This window comes from Eumetopias jubatus, unplaced genomic scaffold (genome assembly GCF_037043125.1).
Source record: "Eumetopias jubatus isolate StellerSeaLion01/CBP00866 unplaced genomic scaffold, mEumJub1_p1.0 scaffold_2, whole genome shotgun sequence".
Taxonomy (NCBI): Eukaryota; Metazoa; Chordata; class Mammalia; order Carnivora; family Otariidae; genus Eumetopias; species Eumetopias jubatus.
Genome location: NW_028274808.1, coordinates 21,108,439 through 21,120,946, shown reverse-complemented (window position 1 = coordinate 21,120,946; position 12,508 = coordinate 21,108,439). Strand labels below are relative to the sequence as shown.

General features: G+C 41.9%; 1 protein-coding gene across 1 annotated transcript in view; it reads left to right on the top strand.

Moving 5' to 3' along the window:
• Nucleotides 1-12,508, top strand: part of PDGFRL (platelet derived growth factor receptor like) — a 45,166-nt gene that overhangs the window by 22,087 nt on the left and 10,571 nt on the right. The gene's annotated exons all lie outside the window — the stretch shown is intronic.

The window sequence follows — 12,508 nt, the reverse complement described above, 5'->3', positions numbered from 1 at the left end:
GTCCCCTCCCTCTATTGCTCAATAAACTTTGCTTTAGATTTGCTTTGCTGCCCACCACTCTTCGTCTGGCTTACTCTTCATCCTTTGAAGTGACGTGACCAAGAACTGTGGGTGCTAAAGGGAGAGAAATCCTGCAACAGAAGTCTCTGGCAGTCCTACTGCTGCCACTAAATCTGTTAAAGGACAAAAATTTAAGTAAATTTAAAGATCTAATTGGCTTTATTCAAAGATCCATGAATCAGGCAGCATCTCACGTAACAAATAGAAGAGGCTCCCAGGATTTGTACAAAATGGAAGGCTTTTATAAGCAGAAATGAGGGGGGTGAGGACAAGGACATTATGAGCGAAAGAAGAGGAAGGATTGTTTCAAGCATGGCCACCTTTCCTTAGGGGGAATGGCAGGAGTTCTTATCATACAGATGACCTCCCTAGTGATGATCAGGACATTCCAGATTAATTGATTGAAAATTCCACTCCTAGAAGAGGCTGAAATTGCAGTTCGTTTAGGTATTAAGTCTTGGTGGGACTTTAACCTAAGTGACTCTATTTTGGGCCTGTTGCTTATTAATATCACTATTTTACAAATGCCACTGAACATAAATGACCTTTCTAAGAATACAACTCTGAAGAATTAACCAGGTTTAGGCCAGATGGCAAATAAGAGAGGCTTTCAGTGGGAAAGGGATGGCTGGAAGACTGCGAGGGAAAGAACCCAGTGTGTTTGGGGTAGGTGAGGAGCTTGGTTGTGTGGAGAGGTGGGTAAATGATGGAGGTGTTGGGAGACTTGAATACCAAGCCAAGGTGATCGCGCTTGACTTGCCTTGCTCTGGACGCTGCTGTTAACTGTAAAGCTGGAGGTAATAATAAAATGGTTTTTGGAAAGTATATCTGACAGTTTTGTGGTGCATCTGAAGGGGCTAGAGGAGACATTTTACTAGAAGGATCAATTGGTTGGTTGATAAAAAGTAGGGAATGGAAACAACAATGGAGAGTCGTTGATATGAAGATTCAGTCTGGGTGACAGATGGAGTTGTGGCTCCATTAGAAAAAAAATAGCAAAGCCAAGAGTGGGAACCAGGTGAGAGGGGAGGCTGAATGAGATCCAGGAGCCTGGGAAGCCCGGTATAAGCTCCAGGGAGGTGGCGTAGCCTGGACAGGAATACCTGCTCAAGAGGAATCAGATTTGAGAACAAAGTCACTCTGTACTCAGTCATTTTTGCACTCCAACTGGCAGGGATTTTTTAAATCAGAGCAAAATAATATACTGGATTTTTGGGGTCTCCAAATAAATTTCTATGGCTCCTGCCTTTTGGAATCCACAGGCTAGAAAGGCAACCTCACCTCCAGATTTTTAAACTACAAATGAGCCAACCACGATCACACATTTATAGAGTACCTGTTCTAAAGTTTTGTAAGAGGTTTAAGTTGCGCTGATTTTATTATAGTTTTAATTTTGCCATTACAAAATAGTTCACCCTTATATAATTTAGAAAGTTAGAAATTATAGATAAGTAAAAAGAAGAGGTTACTAAAAGTCCCAGGATACGCTGTTAACACTATATTTTTATTAGAGTATAATTAACATGGTGCTATATTAGTTTCAGGTGTATAATGTAATCATTCACCAGTTCTGTACGTTAATCGGTGCTCATCATGCTCATCATAAGTGTACTCTTAATCCCCTTCACTCTTTTACCCATCCCCCACCTACCTGGCAACCAGCAGTTTCTTCTCTGTATTTAGGAATCTGTTTTTTGTTTATCTCTTTTTTCATTTGTTTTATGTCTTAAATTCCACATATGAGTGAAATCATCTGGTATTTGTCTTTCTCTGACTTATTTCACTTAGCATTATATCCTCTAGGTCCATCTGTATTATTGCAAATGGCAAGATTGCATTCTTTTTTTTTTTTTATAGCTGAGTAATATTCGATTGTATACATACCACATCTCCTTTATCCATTCATTTCTTGATAAAACACTTGGGTTGCTTCCATATCTTGGCTATTGTAAATAATGCTGCAATAAACATAGGGACGCATACATCTTTTTGAATTGATGTTTTTTTTTTTTTCCTTTTGGGTAAATACCCGGTAGTGAAATTACTGGATGGTATGGTAATTCTATTTTTAATTTTTTGAGGAATCCCCATACTGTTTTTCACAATGGCTGCACCAGTTTGCATTCCCACCAGCACTTGATGAGGGTTCCTTTCCCTCCATATCCTCACCAACACTTGTCTTTTTCATGCTAGCCATTCTTACTGGTGTAAGGTGATACCTCATTGTGCTTTTGACTTGCATCTCCCTGATGGTTAGTGATGCTAAGCATCTTTTCATGTGTCTGTTGGCCATCTGTATGTCTTCCCTGGAAAAATGTCTATTTAGGTCATCTGCCCATTTTTTAGGTTGTTTGGATTTTTGGACTTGAGTTGTATAAGGTCTTTATATATTTTGGATATATCCCCTATCAGATATGTCATTTGCAAATATCTTCTCTTGTTCAGCAGCTTGCCTAGTTTTGTTGATGGTTCTTTTGGTGTAGTCCCAATAGTTTATTTTTGCTTGTTTCCTGAGGACACCTATCTAGAGAATTGTTTTTATGACTGATATCAATGAAATAACTGCCTATGTTTTCTTCTAGGAGTCTGATGGTTTCAGGTCTCATATTTAGGTCTTTAATCCGTTTTGAGTTTAGTTTTGTGTATAGTGTAAGAAAGGGGTTCAGTTTCATGCCTTTGCATGTAGCTGTCCAGTTTTTCTAGCACCATTTGTTGAAGAGAATTTCTTTTACCCATTGGATATTCTTGCCTCCTTTGTCATAGATTAATTGACCATGTAAATGTAGGCTTATCTGTGGGCTCTCTGTTCTGTTCCAAAGACCTATATGTAGTTTATGTAGTCTAATGTTTCATTGATGTTCTTTCTGGATAATCTATCCATTGATGTAAATGGAATGTTAAAGTCACTTAATATTATTGTATTATTGTCACTTTCTCTATGTCTGTTAATATTTTCTTTTTATGTTCAGGTGCTCCTATGTTGGGTGCATAGATATTTACAATCATTACATCCTCTTGGAGTGATCCATTTATCATTATATAATGCCCTTTTATGTCTCTTGTTATAGTCTTTGTTTTAAAGTCTGATATAAATATTGCTATGCCAACTTTCTTTTCATTTCAGTTTTCATGGGATGTCTTTTTTAAATCTCTTCATTTTCAGTCTGTATGTGTTTTTAGATTTGAAGTGAGTCTCTTGTAGGTAGCACATAGATGGGTCTTTTTTTTTTTTGATCCATTCACTCACCCTATGTCTTTTGATTGGAGTAGTTAGTACAGTAACATTTAAAGTAATATTTATAGGTATATGTTTATTGCCATTTTTTCCTGGTTGTTTTGTAGTTCTTCTCTGTTCCTTTTTTTTCCTTTGGTCTCTTCCCTTGTGTTTTGATGATTTTAATTAGTGATATGTTTGGTTTCCTCTCTCTCTCTCTCTCTTTTAATATGTTATAGATTTTTAGTTTATGGTTATCATGAGGTTTGTATATAACAATCTATGTATATAGTAGTCTAAGTCACTTAAGTTTGAACGCATTCTAAAAGCATTAAATTTTATTCTCCCTTGCCATATTTTATGTTTTTGACATATTTAACATATTTTTATTTTGTGTACTCCTTAACTAATTATTGTAGGTATAGTTGATTTTACTACTTTTGCCTTTTAACCCTCATACTAATGTTATAAGTGGTTGATCCACTACATTTACGGTACATTTACTTTTATCATTAATATTTTTTCTTTTATAATTTTCTTCTAGCTTTGACGTTTTCTTTTCTGCTTAAAGGAATCCTTTTAACATTTCTTGTAAAACCCATTTAGTGGTAATGGACTCCTTTAACTTTTGTTGGTCTGGGGAACTCTTTACCTCGCCTCCAATTTTGAATTATAACCTGGGTAGAAAGAGGTTCTTGATTGTAGGCTTTTTCTTCAGCACTCTGAATATATGTCCTTTTATTCTGGCCTGAAAAGTCTCTACTGAAAAATCAGCTGATGTATGTAACTTGGATGTAATTAGTTGCTTTTTTGCCGCTGCTTTCAAGATTCTCTCTTTATATTTAAATATTTATATTTAAATATTTATATATATTTTTGGTGTGGACCTCATTGGGTTCATCTTTGGGGTTCTTTCTGCTTCCTGGACCTGGATGTCTGTTTCCTTTCCCAGGTTAGGGAAGTTTTCAGCTATTATTTCTTTGCATAAGTTTTCTGTCCCTTTCTCTCTCTTCTCCTTCTGGGAATTGTATAATGTGAATGTTTTATGCTTAATGTTGTCTTAGAGGTCTTTTAAACTATCCTTATTAAGGGGCCCCTGGGTGGCTCAGTTGGTTAAGTGTCTGCCTTCGGCTCAGGTCATGATCTCAGGGTCCTGGGATTGAGCCCCATGTTGGGCTCTCTGATCAGTGGGGAGTCTGCTTCTCCCTCTCTCCCCCACCCCATTTGTGTGCTCGCTCTCTCTCTCGTACTCACTCTCTCTCTCAAATAAATAAAATCTTTAAAAAAACGTATCTTTATTAAAACAATTTTTTTCTGTTCCACTTGGATGATTTCCACTGCCCTGTCTTCCAGGTCACTGATTTGTTGTTCTGCATCCTCTAATCTGATGTTAATTCTCTCTAGTGTATTTTTTAAATTTCAGCTCTGATGAATTCTTTTTAACAGTTTATTTCCTCTTTGTTGAAGTTCTCACTGTGTTCATCCATTATTTTTCTGGGTTCAGTTAGCAACTTTATGACCATTACTTTGAACTCCTTATTATGTAGCTTGCTTATCTCTCCTCCATTTAGTTCTTTTTCTAAGGCTTTGTCATATTGCTCAGTCTCCTCATTTTGTCTGACTCTCTGTATTAGGTAGATCACCCATGTGTCAGTCTTGAAGGAGTGGCCTTATGTAGTAGGTGTCCTCTGAGCCCAGAAGAGCAATCCCCCCAGGGTCACCAGAACCAGGCACTCCAGGGGTGTCCCATGTGGTCTGTATGCACCTTCTTATGGCTGGGCTATGGCTGCTGCAGGGCTGCTGGTGAGCAGGGATGGCCCCTGGTGTGGCTAGCTGAGGACCAGCTGTGATTTGTGATTATGCTAGTGTGTGTGGTTGCACTGGTGTGTGTGGCAGGTTCCCTCTTCTCAGGATGTGATTCACTTTGAGGGGTGATGGTCCACGCCAAGGCTGCTCACCAAGTGTGGCAGGGCATACGGGAAGTCACATTGGGGTGTACCAGTCCTAGCCGAGGCCACCTCCTGGGTAGGGCAGAGTGGCAGCCGCTTTGGTGGGGCATCTGCTGGTCAGGTGGGTCCACAGGGGAATGTGGAGGTGAGGTGAGTGGTGCTAGCAAGGTAGATGGCATGTGTCAGAAATGGCACCCACCAGTGCTGGGCCAGGTAGATAGAGGGAGAGTAAAATGGTACCTACCAGCACTTCCCTTTCTGGATAAAGTTCCTACAGATCCCTGCCCCTCCAGTCCTTGCACTAAAATTAGTCCCTAGATTTCTCTCACACATGACCCAGGCACTTTTCAAAACTGCTGCCTCTGTGCTGGGTCTCAGTGGGAGTAATTTGTGTGCAAGCCCTTTAAAAATGGAGTTTGGGTTTCCTATAGTCTCTGGCTTCCTTGGAATTAAACCTTGCTGGTTTGCAAAGCAAGGCAGTATTGGGGCTTGTCTTCCTATTTCAGGTGTCCACGGCTGGGCTTCCTGATGTGGAGCTTGAACCCCTCAGTCCTCAGGGAGTGCTTCCTCACTGTGGCAGGGGTGTGGGTCCTGACTAGACCATATGACTTTGACCCTTCGACCTATCTCAGTGTGGCTTTTTGTTTATATCTATAGTTGTTTTGGAGCTGCTCTGCTAATCTTCAAGTTGTTCCCAGAGATAGTTGTTCTATATGTTGTTGTAGTTTTGTTGTGTCCTGAGAGGAGGTGAGCTCAGAGTTTTCCTCCTCTGTCAACTTGATTCCCTCCTATTACTTCTTTTTTAAAAATATAGAAGAATCTGGCATAAGTCATTGTAGTAGAAAAGTCTTGACTCCCATTCACGTAAATTAACATAACCTGTTGTTAGCATAGAACTATGGTAGTTATATTGCGAGGGTTTTGAGTAGGTCCTTGGATAGTCCTCAAACATACAGAGGGAGGGATTGAGGGAGGGAGGTGGGGGGACGAGGGGGGAGGGAGAAAGAAAGGGAGGGAGGTGGAGGAGAGAAAGGGGGGCAGGGAGGGAGGGAGGTGGGGGAGAGAGGGGGAAGGGAGGGAGAAAAAAAGAAGAGAGGGAAGGAAGGAAGGAAAGAAAGAAGGAGGGAGGGATGTTTCTGCTTAGTTTTTGATATTGAAACCGTATTCACTTTGTTCCTCATTTTGCGTATTTGGTTCTCTGCTAGATTCTCATACATATTTCTTTTCATCATCTTTTTTTTAAAAAATCATAAACTGTGAAACTCTGATATGTTTTACCAGCTGTCTGTTTCCCAGGGTTTGTATTTTGTTGATATGGCTCCATTCCCAGAATATCATGGAGCAATTATTTTCTGACACATTCTTAAAAAGAAGCTTAAACACAAGGCCCTGTACAAACACTTGAAATATGAACAAGCATGAATCTTTATCTCCTTTGAGGCTTGGCATAATTCCTTGCATGTGGTAGAAGCTAAATAATTAATTTTTAAAGTGAATGTTGAATGAGGAAGATTTTGGATTGCATCTTTTCCCCTTACTCCTTATACTTCTGTTTTATGTCAACAGAGGCAACACGGTCTCCAATGCAGAGTATCTGGGTTCTGATAGTTGAGTGGCTCTGGGAACATTATTTAAACTAACCTTCAAATTCTTCTCCTGTGGTTCCAACACTTACTTGGGAAAGTTACCTAGCCTCTTCAGCCAAAATTTGCTCACCTACAACTTGGGGAGGATAATAGCACCTACTTCACAAAGCTTTTATGAGGATGAATGAAATCAGTCAAAATCTATAAAGGGCTTAAAACAGGGCTTAACACATATTAAGCACTATGTAAGTTTTAGTTATTATTATTAGTTTGATCATCTCCACCTCATGAAATTGAGAAAAAGTAATTTGTGCTTTGGGTGCTGTCCATTGTATAGTAGATGTTTAATAACTAGTGGTTTTCCTGCCCTTGTCCCCTTCAATGACTCCCTGAACTGTTAATTAGCCATGTAAATATAAAATGGGGTATCACGAATATTACTCAGCTAATTTAACCAGATATTCCATGTTTTTGTTTGGGGGGTATGTGTGGGTCCATATTTAGTAGGATTTGCAAGCTGGTAGAAGAACCATCTCTTAGTCAAAATTCCTTCAGTTCATTTTATTTCAGCAGGATAGAAATCCATGCCCTTTTCATTTACAAACATTTGTAAGCTGAGTCTTTGTGACACTAGGATTAGAAGTTCTACTGTTCCCAGTTGGATAACAGTGGACAAGATACTTCTCTAAGTTTCAGTGTCCTCATCAGTAAAAGAGGAAAAATAATACCTCCATCCTAATTGGTCATGAGAACTAGAGGATCATCATAACAGCACTATCCAGAATGTATTAAGCACTTACTGTAAGTGTTCTAAGTCTTGAACTTATTCAAAGGGCTTAGTGCAATGCCTCGCACTCCTAAATGTCAGCTTTTGTTGTTAAGTCTGAACAAGTAGGTGTGGCCAGACTGTGGAAGGCATGAGCTCCAGGTAAGGAGTCTGAAGGTCTTGGTGGAGGTTGGGTTTGAATCCAATCAGTATGGCTCCAAAGTCCATGATCTTATGCCTCATGGGACTGGGGCCTGTCACCACAGACCTCTGCCCGCCCATGTTCCAGTCTAACATCTCTTTGCCATGGACCACAGTGCCTTTTGTCTCTTTTCAGGGGATCTCCTTCCCTTGGAATGCAGGCCTGCTACTTTGTGTATGTTGAAATCCGTCTTTGCTCCCAAAACTCTCTCAGGCCTGAAGCTTTTCCTGGTTACCCTCCTTGGACTTCCATGGCATTTTGTATAGGGGGAACTTGAGAGCAGGAAGCTATTTAGATAACATTGTGTCCCTTACTCTCCACTTTGGAACCTCCCATTTAATTTGCACTTATTAAACGTTTATGGGACTGACAACTAATATTTTGTAATCCAGGGTTTACCTCCTGCCCTTGGCTTGTCAAGGCTAGGGAAAGGTTAGGAGCATGAACCCCACCATCGTTACCTGGTCACTGCCGCAGGTGAGATCCACAGTTGTCCCTAACTTTGAGAGCTGTCAGCCTCCTCTTCTATGTCCCATGACATAGCCTTACCCCCCACCCCACAGAAGAGAGTAAGCTGGGCAACATGCTGGAAGCTTCAAGCCTCCTTTGATGGGAATGGACTGTTTGTAAAGCCCATGGGACCCTAACAGAAGGCATACACACACATATGCATGCACATACACAGTCCTAACTTTTATTCTTTTGAAGATTTTATTTATTGAGAGAGAGTGAGCGCAGGAACAGGGGGAGGGGCAGAAGGAGAAGCAGACTACCCACTGAGCAGGGAGCCAGATGCAGGGCTCGATCCCAGGACCCCGGGATCATGACCTGAGCCAAAGACAGATGCTTCACTGACTGAGCCACCCAGTCGCCCCCACAGCCCTAAATTTTAAACATTCTTTGAAACTTGGACTTGTCCAACAACGAGCTCACTGTGGGCCAGGTATGGAAGAGAAGGACCTAGGCTAAGGTGTGCTGGGATATTCAGAGCTGCTGCCAATTAGGGTAAATTCTTCTTGTCTTAAATATTATTTGGGGGCACCTCTTTTTGTTCCACTCAAACTTTACACCATCCACTATTCCATTCCTGGGGATTTGTTAAGTGGTTATAAGAGAAGGGGAGAGTCCTTATGTGAGGTGTCTCCCAGTTCTTTGCAGGGCTTCCTTGTCTCCCTTTCTTTGTGCAGACTCTGCCCCCAGAGGCCTTAGGTCATAGTCCACCACTTTGGGTAGCCTGCTGCTTGGACTATGTGAAACCATTAGAAGAAATGGACATTTTAAATCCAGGCATTTAAACTGTAATCCTGCTAAATAATTTGTTTCCTGTTTTATATTGTTTGCATACAAGAGGGGGTGGAAAAATCCAGAAATGTTTTCCAGTGCATTTCCTTCCTTCCACCCCCAATCCTGCTAAAGATACAGCATGCAGATTTCATGGTGGTAGGGTTATTCCCAAGTGCTGAATTTTTATGTGCCCAATTACTTTCCTCGTAGGAATGGCATCTTATACTTTCTGTCACTACAGTGCTAGCAAGTGTTGGGTCCACAGAAGGTGCTCAGGACATTTATTGATTACATACTGATTTTGTACCCCCGTTCTGAGCTCTATAGGCAATGCGGTCAGATATTTTGGTCCACCTAGGAAGACATCCACCTCTGTTTTCTCTCCACCTTTCCATTTTTTAACTGCTGAAAGCCAGCTCTATCCTCACAACTGAAATTACCTTTTTGGTCATTGACAAACACTTTCATTCTGCCAGAAGAAATGTGTGTGTGTGTGGGGGGGGGGGTCGTGAATCTTAAAGGCATCTGATGCTTTCAAGCATCCATTTCTTGAATCCTTCTCCTCGATGATACTTTCCTGATTCTTCTATCTCCTATCCACATTTTCTTTTCCTGTTGGGCCCCCAGTCTGGCTCTAGATTTTTTCCTCAATCTTCTCTTTTCTATGTTTTCTCTTGTTAAGTTCATTCTTTCTCTCAGCTTCACCTCTTACTCTGCTGTAGATGACTCCCCCAAACATAAATCATTTTTTTTAAAGACTTTATTTATTTGAAAGAGAGAGAGCACAAGCAGGGGGAGTGGCAGGCAGAGAGAGAGGGAGAAGCAGGCCCCCCCACCGAGCAGGAAGCCCGATGCGGGACTCAATCCCAGGACCCTGGGATCATGACCTGAGCTGAAGGCAGATGCTTAATGACTGAGCCACCCAGGCACCCCCCCCCCAAAAAAAATACAAATCTAGTGCTGTTTCATCTCTTCTGTGCTCCAGCTTATGTTTCCAACTGCCACATCCAACTGACATCCACACTTCAATGACCCACACTTCATCACAAATTCAAAATCTCCAATTTTGCCTACCCTAATCTCCTTTCTCTTCTCAGTGATTCCATCTCGGTTAAAGCTCCGTTCTTTCTGACACATAGAAATACAAATGAAGTGGTCATGACTGACCTCTCTCTTTCTTCTACCTCTTATACCCAGTCGGTCACATATGTCATGTCCCCCAAGAAAACAGGCTTCCGTTCCCCTGCCAACAGCCAGCCTGGCTCCAGCACTTGCCCGGCTGTTCACCAGAGTGACAGGTCCTCAGCCTCCCCCTCTTCCTCCTGCCTCTCCCACACCTGTTCTCCACACTCTTGCCCTGGCTAAGGTGGGCCGTCACATTCCACCTCCAAACCTGCTGCCCGTTCTCAACTCTATGCCTGGTGACTCCTAACCCCCTCCCTCTATCACCTCTGTAATGAATGTATTAAATCCTCCAATCAGTAATGACTGCCTTCCACCCACTGGGCACTCAGGCTATGGCAGTGCAGTAAAATGAGCAGACTGGGTGGGTCCCAGCCCACCTGGGGCTGTGATTTCCTGAGCAAGTGAGCTCACTCCCCTGCCTCACCCACCCCCCGCCTTTAAAAGGCCAGCTTGTCTCACTTCCTCCTCAAAGCTGCCTTCAGCCTCTTCAACCCACAGGGATGAATCCCTTTTCAGAATTCCTACTGGTCTTGTTGTGAATAGCCCTTCAGCTAGTCTCTGATCCTTTCATGTACATTAGTCTTTTTTTTTTTTTTTAAGATTTTATTTATTCATTTGAGAGAGACAGAGCACAAGCAGGGGGAGAGGGAGAAGCAGACTTCCCGCTAAGCTGGGCGCCGGATGTGGGAGGCCAGGCTCCATCCCAGGACCTGGAGACCATGACCCGAGCCGAAGGCAGAGGCTCAACCATCTGAACCACCCAGGCGCCCCTGTACATTAGTCTTAACCCCTTACCTGGATTGTAGTATCTTTGAGATCCACTCTTTTTTATTTGCTGTGCTATCTCTGATATTGGGCGTGCATTGTCATTGTTGTAGTGGTTTTCACAATAATTACTACTAGTCTGCAATTATATGTAATTAAGCTATAATCAGAATAATACAATGAACCTGGCGGGGCATGCAGAGCTTTGCATGCATTTGCTTATCTAACGAGTGGCTATTCCATATGTACTTAATTGACTTAAGTTTTTGACTCCGTGTCCCCCAGCTGTGGGTCTCAGGAAAGTCACTTCTCTCTGAGACTCAGTTTCTTCATCTGCAGTACTGGGAGCCGGATGTCTTTTTTTCTTTCTTTTTTTTCTTTTTTCCACACATCACTGGATGGATGCGTTTTTAAGATTCTTTCCCGTTCCAACCCTATGAATTCCATTTCACTGCACTCATTTCTAGGGAATCTTTACTGTGTACTCTGCCCAGATTTACTGCTTGGGGCAATATAAAGCAAACGTGGCACAGTCCCTGCCCTCCAAAGTTTGTACCATCCATTGCAATAACAGGAAGCCAGGGGTATCTGAGGGGTAGAGAACAAGGGAGCTAATTACGTCACTAGGAGAAAGCGAGAGTTGATTCTAATTAAAAGCTTCCTGAAGGAGGAGAGATTTCCGTTCAGTTGAAACGAGGCAGTTGATGGAGTGGGAGTTCGGAGGCACCTCTTGGCAGAACTGGTGGGCAAAGCAGCTATTCAGTGATGAACCAGAACAAGGCTGCGTGTAGGACCAACCAGCCAGACATTTTGTTGTGTGCTAAATTTAACATGGTGACCACACTGATGTGGCTGCAAAATACAACAGGAGAATCTCAACTGTATCACAAAAGTATGTGGCTCTCAGAGGGGTGAGCCATTTGGATATCTGAGATGCATCCTCAGATTAAAACCATTTATTCTGGCATTCCCCACATGCGGAGGCTCACAAGCCATGGGGGAACAGCTGTTGCATTGATGATACATCTGGACTCCTGTCACAATCCGATACAATTCATTACCATTACAATGAACTAATAATAGTGTTCAGTGCTAATATTTATGTCTCTCCTCATTGCAGAAGGAACTGAAGCAGTTTGCAAATATATTCACACACAAGAAGACAAAAATACAAGAGCTACAAAATGAGAAAACAAAAGTGAGGCCAGAGGAAAAGTTAAATGCCCCAAAGTTCTCAATACTGTACCAGACATAGGCTGTGTAACTGGGGCTCGGCATCGTAGCTACCACGCATTTCTTCCCCTCCGAAGAAAGTGTTTATTTTTATTATAATAATGTGGCGTCTTAGAGATTCCAAGCTTATCTTTGGAGATTTATCCTTGTTGATCCAAGAGATTTTGCATACAGGATAATGCTGGGTGCTTTCATTCATATTGACTGCTGTTCATTTATTTTAAAGATTTTATTTATTTGAGAGTGAGAGTGGGGCGGGGCACA